We start from the raw sequence: 19,768 nt of genomic DNA on the forward strand, positions 1-19,768 counted from the left end.
TGTCGTTCGTGGGGACATGAAAAGTGCTCAAAATGTGGAACATTCATTATTTCACAATCACAACTGTAGACCTACTAAGTTCACATTGGGTATTCTGCTGTAAATTTGAGCATCCCCACCACAGCCGGGTACTACTTTATATTCTCCACAAATAGCAGCTTTGGGCTCCAAATTGGTTGCATCTAAGAGTTAGGAGGTTTCAAAATTATTGCTTTTCCTCCCACTCTAACTTATGCCATTGACATCATCCCCATGCCTTCGTATTATAGACCCCCAATGAAATGGAGAGGGGTAAACAATGTCAACATTCCACAAACAAGATGATGAAAAACGAAAAATCTCCCCTTTCACATTTAACAAACCTAAGTTCAAGACTCATTTTCTTTGAAAGCATCTGGATTAAAATTTTTATTCTTGACTTATGAGGTAATGCAAGCCATCTATCAATGAGTGAACCTTGATAATTTGATGGGGCATCTGATTTTCTTAGATCACCAGATTGTGTGTGTCCAATTAGTGAAACCCTTCTAATGGCAGCCCCTGGTGGATATAAATCTTTGTTTTTCATGAAATCCCTTTATGCATTCTTGACTCAGTGAAGGGGAATGAACCTCTATGTGGACACATCTATGAATCAATTCACTTTGTGTAAATAATGTGTACGCATATGTTTCTCTTTTTAATTAAAAACAGACATGGTATAGCTATGTGCTATATAAGACTCATGAGGATCTGTGCCCGGAGTCCAGCTCCAGATGAGGGCAGGGTCTGAAGATGGGTGGACGCAAGAGCAGAGACGGGAGGAATCAGACATGGGACACTTCTCAGTTTCATTTTAGGACAGATGGACAGAGAGGAAGCACATTTTTGTGTGACTTGACCTACTCTGACTGGAGCCATCCCCGGTGGGACAGGTCCCAGCAGAAGCCTTAAGGAGTTGATGAGGAAGGAAGTGAGCCAGGCCCTGGTGGTCGGGAGAATCTTGCAGCTTGACTGACCAGCAGCCTGCGTGCTTCTTTATTTATACAGAATTTAGTTAGCAGGGATACATTCATGATGTTCCAAAACATACATAATATCATTTTGGTTTTGGATATGTGTTTCACTTCCTTTTGCTCATCTTTTAGTCATCATTGATAAACTATGACATAACAGAGTTATCACTTCCAGTCATTTTCCCTCAAGTTTTGACATCATTAATAAACAGTTATCATTCTTACTCATTAACCTCAAAACCCAATTTTTAAAAGTCTAGAGGTATATGACACAGCCTGTTCTCGGGCTGGTAGCTTTGGTTGCTTCAAGGAGACTAGACCAAAACAAAATCTTCAAGCTGCCCTGGGCATTTTGCCATGTCCTAAGCAGTGTGTCATTAACTCTTAATGGTCAGAGTGCACAAGAAAAATCCTCAGGTCAAAGCTGCTGCATTTATTATTCAAATACTGGCATAATACAATGTTTATATATTTATAGAATTTGTCTATATATCTAATCCTGGCATTCTGTTGTTCCTTGGTCATATGACATTTCTGTGACTCTGCATGTGTTAACTTTTCTAAGAAAGGGAGGCCCTGACGTCTCATCCTTTTATCATCTTTCCACTCCACACTTTGCTCATCAATATGTCTCTATGTAGCATGAGCTGTATGCCACATAATTGAGAGTACAGTAGGAGGAGCCTTGTAATCTGAACTGTGGCCAACTCCTCTAGCCCACCGAATCTTGTTGACCTTTTTAAGTTTACTTTGTTTTGATTGTCTTGTCCCCGGGTAAGTACAGGGGTATGTGTTTCAAGAATGTATCATAGGCCTATGAAGAGAATTCTGGCTTCTTTATGTGTGTCACAGCCTCCTGTAGATAAGGATATCTTCCTAGACGTGGGGAGAATAGTATATTCTGGACTGTCCTGGGGAAGCTTAGATGCAGCATTCCTGGGAGAGGCATCAATGATTCACAAGAAAATCTCCATCAATCCAAAATCCTCAAAGTGTACAATATTAAAAGTTCCCCAATATGCAACAGGTGGAGATGAAACCCAAAGGTGGCACGGCAGCCATCCTGGGGCTCAGGTTTGCTGGATCTCTGTCAAGCAGCCGTGCTGGCTTTATGACTTTGCGGTTACCATCAGATATGGCTGTGCCAGATCTAGAAAGACTGCCAGAGGTTAAGAATACTGGCTGCTCTTCACAGGACCTGGGTTCCATTCCCAGAGCCAACATGGCAGCTCACGACCATCTGTAACTCCAGTTCCAGGGGATCTGATGTCCTTTTCTGGTCTCTGTGAGCACCAGGCACATATGTGGTGTGCAGACATATATCGAGGTGCAATAAAATAGTAATGATAATAGTAATAATAATAATAATAAAAGTCCTGATACTTATCAACCAAAATTAACACACTATCAAACGCTCATCAGCGTCTAAATAGTAATTATAAGTGATCATGATTGCACTTGATACCTAGAGAATCCTAAACTGATGTTGACCTGCATCCATGGTGTGAAAAGGTAAGTGTCAGAATTCAAACACTTTAACACGATTTCATTTCATTTGACCAGGCTCAATTCAAGGACCACACAATTATTTGTACTTTCTCCATCAGTGCCACTGATTCATGAACAATCCCTCAAAATGTTAGAATCAGCTAGTCAGTCACGTTTACGTCAAAAATACTTTTCAGGCTAAGATGAGAATAATATATTGTACATTTTCTCCACAAAATGATTTTTAACGAAGCATCTGGCCATTCCATTCTATAAGACTGATGATTGCAAATTATTGCCAACCATTACAAAATTATTACAAATGAAAAACTAACTGTACTCTTTTGTTCTCATTGGAATTGACATTGAAATGAAGTGCACTTTGGTATGAATATTTTAATCTGCTGTTTTAATCACTGCCATTGTTGAACACATGAATGTAGGACCCACCAGTGACTACATTCTTAAAGAAATGTGACTATTGCTCCCCCAGAGCCATCAACTGTCAATCACTCCAGCCAGGAGTACACCCTTGTGAGACACTTCTCCACCAGATCTGAAATGCTGACTGTCTTGGTCATGTGCTGCTTAATGATGGAAATGATGTTTTTCTTTCTTCCCACTTCCGTGACTGGCATTCATCATTAATTATATTTGAGAGGAATTTCTAGACCCTTGATGTAACTAAAACCCATCTTTTTTTAAAAATTGAAAGTAGATTTTTTTCATACACTTTGTTCTGCTTAGTCCCCCCCTCCCCACAGCAACTCCTTCCAGATGTTCTCAATCTCCCCATCCACCCAAATCCACACCCTTTCTTTATCTCTCCTATTAGAAAATGAACAGGCATATTTAAAAAGGAAGAAAAAATAATTAAGTAAAAACCAACCAAGACAGGACAAAACAAACACATAGAAAACAAAACAAAAAAAAGACCCCAAAAGAAGCACAAGAAACACATATAGATGCAGACACCCACACTCTCACACACACGGAAATCCCATAAAAGACAAACCTTTATATTATGTATATAATATAAATACAAGAAAATATGTGACATATAAAAATAACTATTGTTATATAGTGACATACATATATCATCATAAAATAACAGTGTTTTTGAATAAATTTAAAAAATGATTTACCCACTGAGCAATCTTTCTAGTCTCATATACTTATTGGAATATAATTGCAGTACATTTAATGTAGTATACATTATAATATATAATATAACCAATGTGAAATATATGATATAATAAGAAACAATATTGTAAGAATGCACATTATTTAGATGTCTTTTTAATACACATGTAATGTGTAACATCATAATTCATATTGTAATCATACATACTACAATGGATATGTAATATGACATACATTCTATCCAGTATGAGGAATATCACTTATAATTATAAGATGCATGCAGTTTTAAATAATTTAAATGAATATGCAACATACACATATATATTAAGTATTCATATTAAATTATATTTTATTTAGAATATGGAACAATATCTTATACTTATGTATTGTGCTGATTGGTAAAATGTCATCCACCTAAAGGCAAGTGTCTGACCCTTTAGATGGCAGCAAGTTTAGTTTACTTGCCTTAGAACGTCACGATGATCCCCCCATGGCATCATCCCTCAATACACTCAAGGTGATGAAAAAAGAGTTTCAGCATTCCATCATTGGTGACCATGTTGATCTGATCTCTGTGACTGCTATGGCAATGGTGTGCCAATCACCTGAGATCTGAGAGTGAAGACACTGTTAGGAAAGTCAACGGTTCTTCTTTCATCTCCAACAAATAAAATACTTTAGCTCCAGTTGCGGAAAAGTTTGATTTTATAGAGCAGTGCAAAATTCTGTTCCTTAGATTTTTTAAAATTTATTATATATGCATTGGTGTGAAGGTGTCAGATCCCCCGGAATTGGAGTTACAGACAGTTGTGAACTGCTATGTGGGTGAGTGCAACTGGACCCAGGACCTCTGGAAGACCAGCCAGTGCTCTTAACCACTGAGCCATCTCTCCATCCACTGTTGCTTAAATTTATGTTCCTCTCTTTTTGTTGTTAGAGAAAGAACATGAATTAGGGTGAGTGGGGAGGTGGGGAAAGATCTGAGAGGAGTTGGTGGAAGGGGATATATATATATATATATATATATATATATATATATATATATATATATAGTAGGATAACTTTAAATTTTTATAAATGCAATAAAAAATATCCTATTTACTACATATTGCAATCTACAGTAAGTAGTAAAATATCTAAATATATAGTGAAATTTCTATTGCCTAGAGTGTGCAAACAAAGTGATATAATTACCCAAATCCACCTCTAAACCATGATGGTGAAAGATTTTTAACATATTGGGCGAACAAATATCCTGGAAAACTGAAAATTTCATTTGATCTCTGGTTTTTTATCTCTTAGAGTCTGATCTTAATGGAAATGAGGAAATACAGAACTGACAGAAAGAAAATTTTTTTCAGTGCAGACATATGTGTATGGACCAATGTTTTACAGAATCCAACACATCCATATAAATCTGTGTGAGAAACACAGAGGGAGAAACAGACATAGGTGGTGAGATTCCCACATATCATAATAATTATATATGTGTGTTATTAATATGGTGACATGTAATATGTACATCATATTTTATGTTGCAATTATATGTAGAACAATGGGCATATAATATGATAAGCATTCATTTTTAACAGTGTTTGTAATTATACTCTGCATGATATTTTATATAATTTTTATGTATATATGTAAAAGAAATGTCTAAAATTAAAATATTAATTAAATATTACATCATATAAAAGCAAATATTAAATTATATTTTATGTAGAATGTTTCATATTCTTCAGATTGCTCCCCAAATGAGTGCTTTTTGCAATATATAAAAAATGTTATTGAGATGTTGCTCAGCATTTAAAATAAAGGAATAATGCAATAGGAATTTTGTATATATGATAATCTTATAATTTCATGGTACCTGGGTTGCATTGAGCTGCCCATTAGATCCATTTTTAGAACAAATCCAAGCAAATATAAGAACCAGAAGCAGTGTCTCCATTGCAGTGTCTTCTGTCTTCTACCAATGCTCAGGAAATGAAGTTCAATTTTGTAAACTCGTTTGAAAAATATGCAATGAAGGAATCGTTCTTCATCACAAGATGTGGAGTAATCTAGAAATTTCCTGGTGGAGGCACTTGGCTCTGAAAGATGAAGATGAACTGTTATTTTATTGGTAAGGATGTGTTTGGGAGTAAAGAACACACAAGACACGTTTTGTTTCATGGTTCACATATATTGATTTATTTTGAAGTTCCAATTACTTCATAAGAGAAGTTTTCAAGACACACACACACACACACACACACACACACACACACACATACATATATATATATATATATATTATATAAAGAAGCATTTATTTACAAGAATTTTTTATTTTTATTTATTGGATTTTACAAAGCCCAATTTAAACTAATATTTAATTATATGTACTTGAGTGTTCGGTCTGTATATTCCTGGAAATAAGTATTTCCAAGGATTTTATATATATTTTATGTATGTTTCTTCAAGATCTATGTTGCAGGTCTAAACTTGATTTCTCAAACTAAACTTATTACCTTGTCATAATAAAATTGAAACATGGCATCTACTGATCAAGAGATATGAACACCCTCAACTACATTAGAGAAATTAGGAAAATAAAGCGTGAAAATTGCACTGAAAATATTTCCTGTCAGATAGTCCCTAGCACTGACTATGAAAACCTTATGAACTGTTTATTCCTTTCAAACTGTTAATTCAAGGTCAAAATAAAAGAAGAAAGAAATAGAAATTTAATCAGCCACAACATTGGGCAACGGTCTAGAAAAGATTAGGAGATACCACCTTCTTGAAGGAAATGGTGTATGGAGGAGAGGGAGATAGGCTTTGGGGTTTAAAATGCTCATACCATTCTCAGTTCTCTCTGCTTCCTACTTTTGAATCAAGAGGTAAGCTCTCCACTATTTTCTTGCCACCTTGTCTTTGGTCCACCATTGTAGAGTCCAAGCCCCTGAAATCTTAAGTCCAACTTCAGTGCTTTCTTATACAAATTGCTCTATGGACATGGTGCAATAGAAAAGTAACTGAGACAGATGGGTAAAAATAAATATTTAGAAGGTAATTTGACAACATAGGCAATTGGCAATATGACATTTTATGAGAGAACCAATGACCTCCCAGCCGTTGGGTGTCTACCAAGATTATAGTACTAGGCATGAAATTCCCTTCCATGGTGTAGTCTTCAAATCTAATAATAAAAAAAGGAAGTTAGTTATGCCATGAGAGTCATATCATTACTGAAACAGTGCACAAAGCTTTTCTGAAATTGTTAAAGCAGAGGCTTCACTGTTGTTGGGTCGTGTTTCACACTCCATCTATCTGGACTTAAAGCCTCCAGGTGATGCCCTGCCCCCATCTTACAGAAAGATGTCTCAGAATATAGAAGCACTCTCTCACATCAAGTTTTTTACATGACTCGGGGGGACCAAACTCAGGTTGTGGGCCTTGCACTGTGGTGCTCTTACCTGCTGAGCCATCTCACCAGCCCAAGAGGATTTGTGACTCAGAATGTGGAAGTGCCTGTAGCACACAGGAGGATAAAGGAAAAGTGATTGGTTTAAGATAGGGAAGTCTTTGTTACCAATACTATCCATGAGTTCGCCAAATACTTCCTGGTCATTGAGTTCATTGGAATAAGCATCCTCTTCATTCTCATCTCCCAGTTCAGGGCACTCGCTTTTGACAGGGCACTCCTCATTCCATTCGGGTGTAAGACAGTGCTTTCTTTTGGCCTTTCACAGCAGGTCTCTTGACTCTGCTCTCTGACATCTTGCTAGATTCAGATGATGAGTGGCTGAGAGAGATGGAGGTCATTGGGGTGTTCACTATTAAACTAGATAGATCCCCCAGATTATAATTCCTCACAATCAGTAGGAATGCAGATTTGTATTATAGGAAGAATCACAACCTGTCCGCACATGCCTGATTAACTGGCAGTATTGCTTCCTTCCAGTAAGGGGATTGATTTTCCAGCACATTGGACAACAACGTGAATCAATCAGCACTTATGATTTGGTCTGAAATTTTCTGGATATGTGTGTGTCAGAAAAAAAAAAATGAAGATTGGAGCCAGGCTTGAAAAACATTCCATTGATATTTCAGACAGTGTTCTATTGCTGTGAATTGACAGCACAGTGACCACAGCAACTCTTATAAGGGAAAACATTTGACTGGGGTGGCATACAGTGTCAGAGGCTTTAGTTCATTGTCCTCATGGAGGGAAGCATGGCAGCCCACAGACAGTCATGGTAGCTCAGAGTTCTCCATCCAGTCCTCTGGAGGCAGGAAGAGAGGGACTCTGGGCTTGGCATGGGCTTCTGAGGCCTCCAGCCCACCTCCAGTGGCACACTTCCTCCAAAAGGTCACACTTCCTATCCATTCAAATAGTGCCACTCCCTGGTGACCAGGCATTGCAATCTGTGTGCCTATGGGGGCCGTTCTTATTCAAAGCACCACAGCTGGTGTCAGGTAGCTGCATGTAGAAACCATTTCTGCATGAGCTCTGGACTTTAGACACTTTTGGGCGAGCTGGCACTGTCCTTGTGTTCTTGTTGGCTTTAGTCAGCTTGTTATAAAGCCCAGGCTGGCCGCATATTCACAGTGTTCCTGCTTTAGATTCCCAAGTGCTGAGATCACACACAAACATCAAGTTTATCGTGGTTTTACACTGATTTTGTACATGTGTGTATGTATGTGTGTGCTGATGTGCGAGCACGTTTGTGTATGCACGATACATTTGCATGTGTGTATGAAGGCCAGAGGGCAATCATGGTGCCATTACTTTTCAAGTGCCATCCACTTTGTCTCTGTGAGACAAGATTTTTCACTGGGACCCACCTTGTTTAGGGTCTCAAGCCAGGGAACCCCAGGGATCTGCTTGTCCTTGTCTGTCTGGTGACAGGCTTACAAACTTGCACCACCATGCTGGATCTGTTACTTGGGAGCTGGGGATTAAAGTCATGTCCTTGTGTTTGAGGTAAGAGCTCTTTATCAACTGAGCCATGTCCGCATGCCCACTTTCTTCTGATTTTGACAATCTTCCCCTTGTCTGATCAATATTCCCTCAAGATATCAATAACTTACCATCTGGTGGTTTGATAACGATTACCCCTTGTCGCTGGGGGAGATCTGCCACTGTCTGATGTGAACCTACATTGGAGTATGGAAATGTGGGGGAAGGTACGGGACATCATGGAGTTAATGCTGAAGGTGAAAACCTTTTACAGACAATTTTAAGCACATAAAAAGTATAAGGAGGGATATCCCTTAGGTCAACCTTCCTTGGTATGTATAAAAAAAAAAAAAAAGGAAGAAAGAACAAGGAAAGATAACCTCCAACAACTACAGAAACATCTCTGCAGGTTTCTCTGCAGAATGTCAGGAGACAGCAAGCCCAAGAGAGACAGCACAAATCTAACAACAACAACAACAACAACAACAACAACAACAACAACTATCTATCTATCTGATGGCAAAACTTTTGTTAAGGGGACAACGGTTCAATGCGTTAGAATTATTCAGAAGTATTGCTTGGAGCATGCATTGTTAAAGTATGTCTAATTATCTTTGCTTCACAGGAACACCGCAATAAGATTTGGAAACATATGACCACAGGCCTGGAGAGAGTTAGCACCATCAACAAGGTGATTTGGAAGACTCCAGCTTGGTCAAAAGTTTTTAAAATAGTGGGTTGTAGAAGTTTTATGATACAAGAGGCATGATTATGTATGAAAGTAAATCACTACATAGAACTAAACAAAAGTCAGATGACACACATATACATATATGCATATACACATATGTAAACACATCATATACACATCGCATATATACATACCACACACAAATATGTAAACACAACCAGACACATATCATACACTTATGTCCACATACACACATTTACAAATTTAGGGTGGCTTTGGGGGACATGGTTTTGTTATGTAGTCCAGACTGACATTAAATGCATGATCTTCTACCTCTTCTTTCCATGCCCTAGAATTTCAGGCCTACGACATCAGGTCCAGAGAGACTTTATATTTAAAAGGAGTTTTAGCCCACCAGGTGTGGTGGCACATGGTGGTCATTCCTTCATGTGGGTGGGTGTCTGTCGGCATCATAAGAATTTTGTTCAACACTGGCCTCCCTTTGAGGACAATCCACTTCCTCTTAAAACCGAAGCCTGAAATGGGCTTGGCTTCTCAGGCTAGCACTGAAAACAGCCCATAATAATTAAGCATTTCTTCATGTGAGGCTAACAGTGGAAGCTGGGACTACTTCAGTCTGTTGAAAATGCCTTGTGGTCCATTTAGAACCTAACTACAGAACTCTGCCCCTCGTGGAGGAAGATATTCCCTACAACATGTATTATGGGGCTAGCTCTGTCACCCCATGTCAGTTGTTCTATAAACGGCCACCTCAGAGTTCAGAGACACAGACATGACTGTCCACTGTCCCAGGACACAAGAGAGTGGGCACGGCAAGCTTCCCACCTGTGGCAACTCACGGTTACTCTTGTTTTAAAATGAGAAGCACATGGTCAAACAGCACAGCTTAATTCCCCCTAAAAGTGCCTGTGCCTATATCATCTTCTTAGCCTGACAAGGGCAAACATTCGACACAACCGAGCAGTCATTAGTTTCCTTTAAAAAGGCAACATCCATCACTTGACCCTTCAGCTTTTGGGATTGTTGTGATTGCTGTAATGTGTGTAAAGCAGCACCCTTTGAAGGCATGTCTGAAAGCTTACATTGACAAGCCATAAGTACTCGTAGATGTGTGTTTCTCAGTTGAATCAAAACAACAAAACAGAAGACAAAATGTTTAGGTTCCTCTGCAGAAACCTAAGATTTCATACTTCATTAACTGAAGGCAGAGACCTTATAAATAGATCAAGAAAAAAACGCAAAGATAATATTTGCCACTGAGTCTGCACTGGAGAAATTTCGGGAAGCCAGGACTTCCTTGCAGAATCTAAATCTTACCTATGTAAGGCATGGCAAGCAAACAGACAAAAAGAGAGGAGGGGATGGTGAGAAGGCTCAGCAAATGGAGGTGCTTGCTGCCAAGCCCGACAACCTGAGTTTGATCCAGGGATCCACGTGATAGAAGGTAAGAACGGCTTGTCCTCTGACCTTCAAACATAGAGTGGCATGTGTACCCACAAACAGACAGACACATACACACAGAGAACTAAAGGAAATTGAGGATGCTCTATTGGTTAGAGTTCTTTCCAGTGTACAAAGAAAAAGTGTAGCATCTGGGATATATATAACGGGAGCCATAAGCGGAAGCGACCCTTGACACACATGCTGCCATATTTGGGCTTCTCTCCTCTTTTCTTAGATCTAGGCCTTGCTTAAGTCTCCATAGCACCAGAACCTTTTCCCACAGGTACCAGAACCTCTTCTCAGATATCAGGTGAATGAGCTGCAGTTAAGCAATTAGGCAGATAGACAAGGGTAGATAGATAACCTTCAGAGCAACATTTCCTGCTGGCCAAACAGCCTATAATTAAGTCCCTCCCTGCTTGCAACCCCCATTACTAAGTCCCTTCCTGCTCACAACCCCCTTTGCCTACCTATGTATGCCTTGAGAGAAGAAATGAAATTCTGGAGCTTGCTCTGATGTCCTGTCTTGCTCTCATTCTTTGTGTCTCTTGTCCCTCTCATTTGCCAGGCCTCCCTCTAGGTCCCGATTGAAGACCCCGCTGGCCGGGGAACCTGGCGCCCAACTGTGGGGCGGAAGCTGTGAAGGGCTCTGTGAACATCACACCCAAGCAAGCCGGCTGACATTGGACCACCCCAGTGCATTGGTTGTGTGTGAAGGTCCGGAGGGGAGATCGCCGTGGGACCGCCCGTGAGACAGATCCGCGACATTGGACCGCCATGGCATATTTGGTCATGAGTGAAGGTCCAGAGAGGAGATCGCTGTGGGATCACCCGCCCCAAGAGACAGATCCGAGGAGAGACATTCAGTGTGGACGCAAGGTGAGTGAGTCACCATGGGACAAGCATTTAGTAAACAGGACCATTTTTCATTTCCTCAAGACATGAGGAACTAGGGTAAAGAAAAAGGATCTAAATTTTTTTTAACTATATTGGGGACATTTGTCCTTGGTTTCCTCAGGAGGCAACTGTAGATGAAAAAAGATGGAAACGAATAGGAGATTTTAAGAGATGATTTTCAAACTTTTAGCCCTGAGAAGTTGCCTGTTCAGGTCTTTTCTTATTGGAAGTTGATAAATGATATCCTAAAGTTTTATAATAATTCCCCAGATATACAGAAATTAATAGAAGCAGGAGAACAGGCTCTCAAATGCACCTCCCGTCCACCATCGGTCTGTCATTCCAATACCATCGATATACCTGAGAAAGCTGTACCTGACACTTATTAGGAAATAAGGACCGTAAAACTCCCCCAAATCCCCAACATATTTACCCCTCCCTAAAAAATATTGATGATAGCCTTACCCCTAAAAAAGAGGCCTCATTGGAGGAAGAGGTGGCGAGATATAGTAATCCCCATTGGCCATCCTCCTTGTCCTCCTTCCCCATGAAACCCAGTCTGTAATTCCTCTTAGTGTAGCCTGGCCCTCAGCCTCAGCCTGAGGAGAAACAGCTTCCGAGGGAAGTTGTGGGACACAGGCTTAGGACAGGGGACATTTCAGTCAGCTGCAGTTTGTTTACAGGCTTAGATAAAGAAGCAACAATCTATCTTAATCCCATAAGGTCTCAAAAAAAGTGGGGGGAGGAGATTTAGGAGACCTCTAAAAGCGGCCAACCTTATGTATGAAATTGATTTACCGCCAGACTAGGATAAGCGGCAGAGATTCTAATCCCTCCCTTTTAGGGAGAAACCTGCTCTTACTTCATTCAGGGTCTCACAAGGAGGTAACACAATATTATCCTCACACTTCAAGACCTCCTGAGAGCGTAAACCAAAACTAATGAAGTTCGCTATGTTCTCCACAGTAGCAGCATTGTCCTGCAACAAACAGTCTTTTTTGCCAAAACTATTGGAATCTAAGGGCTAACTTGAGCCCTAAACTGGCCCTGCAGCTAACTAGGAGCTCTGTTCCAGCAGCCTTCATTTAAATTAATGCAAGCCTCACAGCCAGTGCAGATTTTAAAACTAATGGCAACTTCCAGCTCTCCTCAAAAAGTGTCCTTTTCTCTCTCTTTCCTCCTTTTGGGTTGACTTTTAGGTTCTTGGTAATTTACAAAAATCTTGGCCAAGTACAAGAACTTCAGTTAACCCATTAAAAAAACAGGTCCTGGTTAGGGGACGCCCTACTGCGACCTGTATGGATTCATCAGACCCCGAAGATGTTTGGGGGTTGGAATCCTAAACATCTGCCTTCTCTCTGAACCTAGCTATCTGCTGTCTGCATCTCAGCTCACTTCAGCCTGTGAGTTGTCTCCGACCTTCTCCTCACCTTGCCATTCCTGGTGGTTCCCTGGCTTGATACAGACTGGCTGCTGCAGCTGCTACAAAAAAAAAAAAAAAAAAAATCCTCCTCTGTTTCCGGTTTTTACTGTGCTTATCTCATTTCATGATACACCTTAAAGGATTTATTGAATGGTTACTCTCCTATATACTGTATTTTTGAGTAAGAGTTCCTGTTTCTATATTCAAATAACTTCAGTACAAACTTAATTCTTTTTAGGCTGAACCTGACAGGTATAAAACCTAAGTTCTAAGTATACAAAGACAACTAACTTATAAATTGTTAAATAAGTTTACTTCAGTTAAAGATAATTTAAAAATAAAACCTATTGATGGATTGGCCAACATAAACTGTTAAGGATAAGTTATATTTAAGCTATAAGCTACTAGAGATAATTATTAGGATACAAATTAAAGCTTGATCATTTTATGATTAAATTCTCTAATGTATACAAAATCATATTTATATACATGCTAAGTACGCTAAATTTCATAGAATCAATTCATTACTTAAACATTAAAATGTTTAAGCTTTGGACAAAACTGCCATACCCCTTATTGCCAGGGTTTTGTCCAAACTATGCTTTGAGATCATTTAGATCATATCCCCATTTACCAGGCCTAAAAGATAATTTGCCGTGCAATCCAAATCCATAGAAAAGATAGCTTTCCACACAGATTTCAAAATAATCTTTGACTGTTCCTTTGTGTAAAGGAGTTCACCACATTGGCTGTTCTCGGTAATCAATCACCTATATCTCCTGATAAATTAAATACAAAAATGCTTTTAGATGTAAAGTTTTTATAGGATATGAAGGATTAGATATAAAAATGTTCAAGAATGTTAAGAAATAATTTATTACATATGTAATGCAAATCATTGGGATAGAGAAATACAACATATAAACATCTAGATACGTTATAAATGATACATAAATCTGAATAAATAACCTAAAGATATTGAGGATGCATGCCTAAGTTAGAGAGAGCTATGGATATAGTTTTTATTGAGGTCTGAGATAGATATATAGGCTTTAAAAATAAACTTATGTATACCTTAATACAAGAGTCTATGGACCCCCTCAGAAGGGACATTGGGGCTACTTATAGGCCATAGCTCCTCGGCTGTACAAGGTTGCCCCGGGAATGTGCGATTCTCACTTTACTGGAGAGATTAAGATCATTGTACAATTCAGATTCATACAGGGCAGCGCCTAAGGGAGCTGCTGGTGTGGATTCTAGTGATATGGCCTTCTGGGTTCAGGAAATTAAATATTCCAAACCAACTAAACACTTAAAATACAGGGAAAGAAGATAATTGGCTTGCTAGACATAAGCATGGATGTTTCTTTTATTTCAGGAAAAGATTGGCCAAGTACGTAAGACAACTATTACTCCTTCGTCTCTTACAGGCCTAGGTCAAGCTAATAATGTAGCCAGAAGGTCAGGAAAATCTAATGCTCCTATCTGGATCAAACAATGGCTTTTGAATAATGAGAGAACTGTAGCTGTGAACTGTCTGGTGGAGGAGAAACTTAAAAACGGGGCCTATAAAAACCTCCCACCAGCCCTTGAGTCACCCCAGTTATTTGTTGTTTAAAGAAAATCGGGCTTATAGACTGTTACAGGTCCTTAAGAAATTAAATAAAATTTATTAAAGCCAAGGAAAATCTCACAGCCTGGCTTGCCATCTTCCACAGCCATCCCCAGAAATCAGAAAAATAATCGTCCTAGATGTAAAAGATTGCTTCTTTGCCATACCTCCTCAGCCTAGAGACTGTCAGCATTTCACTTTTAACTTGCCTACTCACCCTGCCATGATGGAGGCCAAAGCTGACATACAGAGCAGGAAATGTGAGTTCTGTTTATCCAGGACTCATTTACTGAGCAGAGTTCCTCATTATATATACAGATTAACCATCAGAACTAACTGTCAATTATAGCTTCCTCACAGACCCCCAACCTATACATATATATTTATATGTGTGTGTGTGTATATGTATATATGTATATGTATATACGTATATCTTACACTGCATTTATTGTACAGATGATATTATATTTATATCAAACTATGAAACTTATGAGTCTATAGATTGGCAGATAGCTCTACAGGATATACTGGCACCTTTTCATATGTCTGTCCAACAATTACAAATTCTCTCCCTATGGAAGCTCACCCACGAGGCTTACATCCTCATGGTTTATGGTTATGAAATAAGAAGTAGTACACCATTTATTTCACTGCTTTTCAATTTTAGGAATGCCTAGAGCTCATATATAGACAACAGCCTTACATATACTTCAAGAGCTCTTAAGAATTGGTGCTTAATTTTTCATATCCCCCACTCAGGTATTCCTCATCACCACCAGGCTAAGCCACAAAGTTACACCTAAGCCTCTATGATCTCCTCACTGATATTTTAAAAAGGTCCTGATGTTTTCATAATGTCAGGAGGAGGATACATGTCTTTATAGGGCACTGACACGCCTTTATGAATCCTGGATCGCCTGGTCACACCATATCCTAGGCAGCTGCAGGACAAAGGCGCTCTAAAGCTGCCAGTCTAAACACAGACTGTTATTTACCTCTAGATTTCTAATATTGAGCTTTGACTTTATGAACAAAATTGATACAATTCCAGATCCTTTTGATGAACTCTTCATCGATGATATCAAACTTATAGAAATATGATTAGAACTAATAATTCTGTTCTAAATGTATTTTATTAATTTTGTCAAAAGATATATGAGACTTAAGAGATATATAAATGACACATTTCAGATTTCATTCTCTGGCTATCCTGATGTTCTGTTGCACTCCAAGAATTCATAAGTTTGCTCTGATAAAATTCACCACTGTTATATTGCTAACATGTCTAAGTTTTTTTTTTTTTTTTCTATTATGAAGGTTCTTATAAGTTTCAGGAGATGACGCTGGGTGGTGGTGGCGAGAAATCAAAATTTGCCAACGCCCACAAGCCAAGAAGGACTGGGAGAATACAACCTGACTGCAGTTTATATCTCCCACTTACAGATTTTCTATTTCTTCTTTAGGGGTGGAGTCAGACTGCCCAGAATTGCAAAATTTATTAGAGGGAGGAAAGCGTAGGATGCCCCTGTTCTTGCTGCAAAATTCATGATGCCATTCCTCCTGCTAAGGAACAAGTAATTGGGTGAGGATGGAACGGCCCTGAATTTTGTAAGACATCTACAGGATATTCCCTAGTGGTTCAGGACCCATAGGATTCGCGATGGACTAGTCCAGTAGAAGGAGCCATGTACATGACCCGAATGGCGACATGGCCTAGCTCCAGACTCTACATCTGGTGATCTTATGTACAAGTACAATCTACCGTCCATCAAAATATCCTTATACGGGAAACAAATTTAATGACTCAACTGTCATCCCCCTCCTCTCCTTTTTCTTGGCTTTCCCTTCTCTGAGAAGGCCTTATGTTTGCCAATGTTACTGGTAGTGGGAATCTCTCACAGTGATTCCTATGTGCGGTCCTGGGGCGTCCTCCCCTGATAGCAGTGCCGCCGCCGCAGGCCCTTAATTGCACCACCAATGATAATTCCCATGGCTTCCGCCCCATTCCTGAAGTACCCTTGTTTCTTGACCCAGGCCGCTCCAAATTTGATCTTTGCTTTTCCAAGGTTTCCCTTCCCTCTTGCAACCAGACTGTATTACCCAGTCATCCTTTTGCTCCTCTTGGGTTTTTCTTTGGGTGCAATGGCATTCTATCAAAAAATTTAACCATCCCTACCCCACAGGACATGCTCTGCCTACCTGTCACTCTAGTCCTGCAACTTATGCTCAGGATCCCTGCAGAGTTCTTGCAATGGGAAGCTCCCCCCCGCTCCCCGCCCTCCCTCGGCTCACCCCCCACCCTCCGCGCCCCCCACGCCCAGCCTAAGCAAAAAGGAGCTGTCTTCTTCCCCTTGTGGCCAGAATTTCCCTTGCCACCTCCCTGGTCTCTGCTGGCTTGGCAGAGGAGCCCTGGGTCCCTCCCTCATAACAACAGCTCACCTATCCAAGCAACTTCAGGTAGCAATTGAGGCTTCTGCAGCATCCTTGTCCTCCCTCCAGAGGCAGTTAACCTCTCTTGCACAGGTTGCCCTACAAAACCAAAGGGCCTTCGACCTGCGGACAACAGAAAAGGGTGGGATATGCCTTTTTCTGAGGGAAGAATGTTGTTATTATATTAATGAGTCTGGAATGGTAGAAACCTAGTTAAACAAACTACGTAAACTTAGCGTAGAGCTACACAAACAGTGATTCTTTTTTTCTCCTTTTAATTTATTTTATTTGTGTTTTAAGTTTACACATCAGCCATGGGTTCCCCTGTCCTCCCCCGTCCCGCCCCTGCTTCCACTTTCCCCCAGTCCCTCCCCTCCATTCCCATCTCCTCCAGGGCCAAGACTCCCCTGGGGATTCAATTCAACCTGGTGGATGATTCCGTCCAGGCAGGTCCAGTCCCCTCCTTCCAGGCTGAGCAAAGTGTCCCTGTGTAAGCCCAAGGTTCCAAACAGCCAGCTCATGCACTAAGGACAGGTCCGGGTCCCACAACCTGGATGCCTCCCAAACAGTACAAGCTATTCGACTGTCTCACTTATCCAGAGGGCCTGATCCCGTTGGGGGCTCCACAGCCTTTGGTTCATGTCAAACAGCGATTCTTTACCACAGCAGATGACTGGTAGAGATCATCCGTGTTCTCCCTTTTGATTCCTCTCGTAGGACCATTAGTCGGTGTTTTGTTACTGGTAACTTTGGGTCCTTTTGTAATTTGCAGGCTAACCCGATTCATCTAAAATGCAAATAGACTCCCTGGCATCCAAAGCTATACAGGTCCATTATCGTCCGGTTGAACTTGCCGATCAAGGCCACACAGAGCCTTTGGGCAATGACTGTCCTTGGGGAACTGCACGAAAACCCAGAAACATGCCAGCTTGCCCCACTTGGGAAGAGCTTGGGTACCAAGGAAGGTGTGAGGCCAATGGCACTGCAGGGGAAGGACCAAGCTTTCTGCCTCTGGGTCCCCTGAGGAATATCCCTGATTGCATAGGGGTTGGTGTCTAAGGATGAAAATACATCCAGGACCCCTCCTCCAGCAAAAGACACCTAAAATAAACTGGGAGGATCAGGGCAATGTTTCCCCCTCCTTGGTTAACACCATCGACGCCAGGCGAATTTGTACCACCACCTTGGACCTACATAAATAATTAAACTGGAGGAGATGACGGGAGCCATAAGCCTAAGAGACCCTTGACACACGAGCTGCCATATTTGGGCTTCTCTCCTCTCTTCTTAGATCTAGGCCTTGCTTAAGTCTCCATAGCACCAGAACCTCTTCTCACAGATACCAGAACCTCTTCTCAGATATCAGGTGAACGAGCTTCAGTTAAGCAATCAGGCTGTTAGACAAGGGTAGATAGATAACCTTCTGCTGGCCGAACAGCCCATCATTAAGTCCCTTCCTGCTTGCAACTCCCATTACTAAGTCCCTTCCTGCTCACAACCCCCTTTGCCTACCTATATATGCCTTGAGAGAAAAACAAAATTCTGGAGCTTGATCAGACGTCCTGTCTTGCTCTCATTCTTTGTGTCTCTTGTCCCTCTCATTTGCCTGCCCTCCCTTTTGGTCCCTGTTGAAGACCCCACTGGCCGGGACATATATATATGTGTGTGTGTGTGTGTGTGTGTGTGTGTGTGTGTGTGTGTATAAGTATATATATATATATACATACATATATATATATGTATACATATATATATACACATATATACATATATATATACATACGTACATATATTTATTTATTTTAAAGATGTACTATATTGATTGAGCATTCCTGCACTGTAATCCAAGAAACTGGGAAAGAGAGGCAGGAGCATAGGAGTTCCAGGTTATCCTGTCTACACTCTGAGTTCAAGGTCATCCTTGTGATTATAGCTAGTTAGAGGCCATCCTGGTCTACGGTGAGGCATGTCTCAAAAAACCTTAATCCAAACAATAGCAATTCAGGAAACAAAAACGAAAACAAAAACAAATGATGTTTCTCCAGAGACAATATTGGTTTAATGTGGTGTACGTAACTTTACCATTACTTTCCAAATAGGTTCACAACACTCATCCATTAAGTTGTACCCGGCAGCATGGTCAACAAGCATCCTCATCCATTTGGTTGTAGTGTGTGACATGGCCAAGTGTCCTTTTTAGCTTTTCTGATCACCAGGATCCCATCCTCAGGGCAGTATTGAGCATGTTTAAACATACAACGTGGGTTAAGGAATCTCACGGGACTGTGAACCTATAGTGTGCCTGGGCTGTGATCTCCAGGGCACTGGGCGGGACAGTTTTCTCTTTTGGGCTATTGAATACCATCTGTGTACTTGCTAGACTATCGGAAAACTTGCTTAGTCCAGTCTTGAAAACAGTGCCAGGAGTTAGTTTGCTCCCTGGATTCCACAGCCATAGAAGTGAATTCCCACCCTCTGAGTACATGAAGACTCCTAGAATGGGCTAAGTTACAGCCCTGCCAAGGCCCCCAAATTGCCAGTCCTCAGGCTTTGTGTCAGGAACGCCCACACTCCCATGTGGCCAGAGACTAGTCAAGGAACACAGGGGACCAGAGTGACGCCAACTCGTCATCGAGTATAGGCACCATGAGGATGCTCCAGGGTGTGTCGTGGACCA

Source organism: Onychomys torridus, chromosome X (assembly GCF_903995425.1).
Source record: "Onychomys torridus chromosome X, mOncTor1.1, whole genome shotgun sequence".
Lineage (NCBI taxonomy): Eukaryota > Metazoa > Chordata > Mammalia > Rodentia > Cricetidae > Onychomys > Onychomys torridus.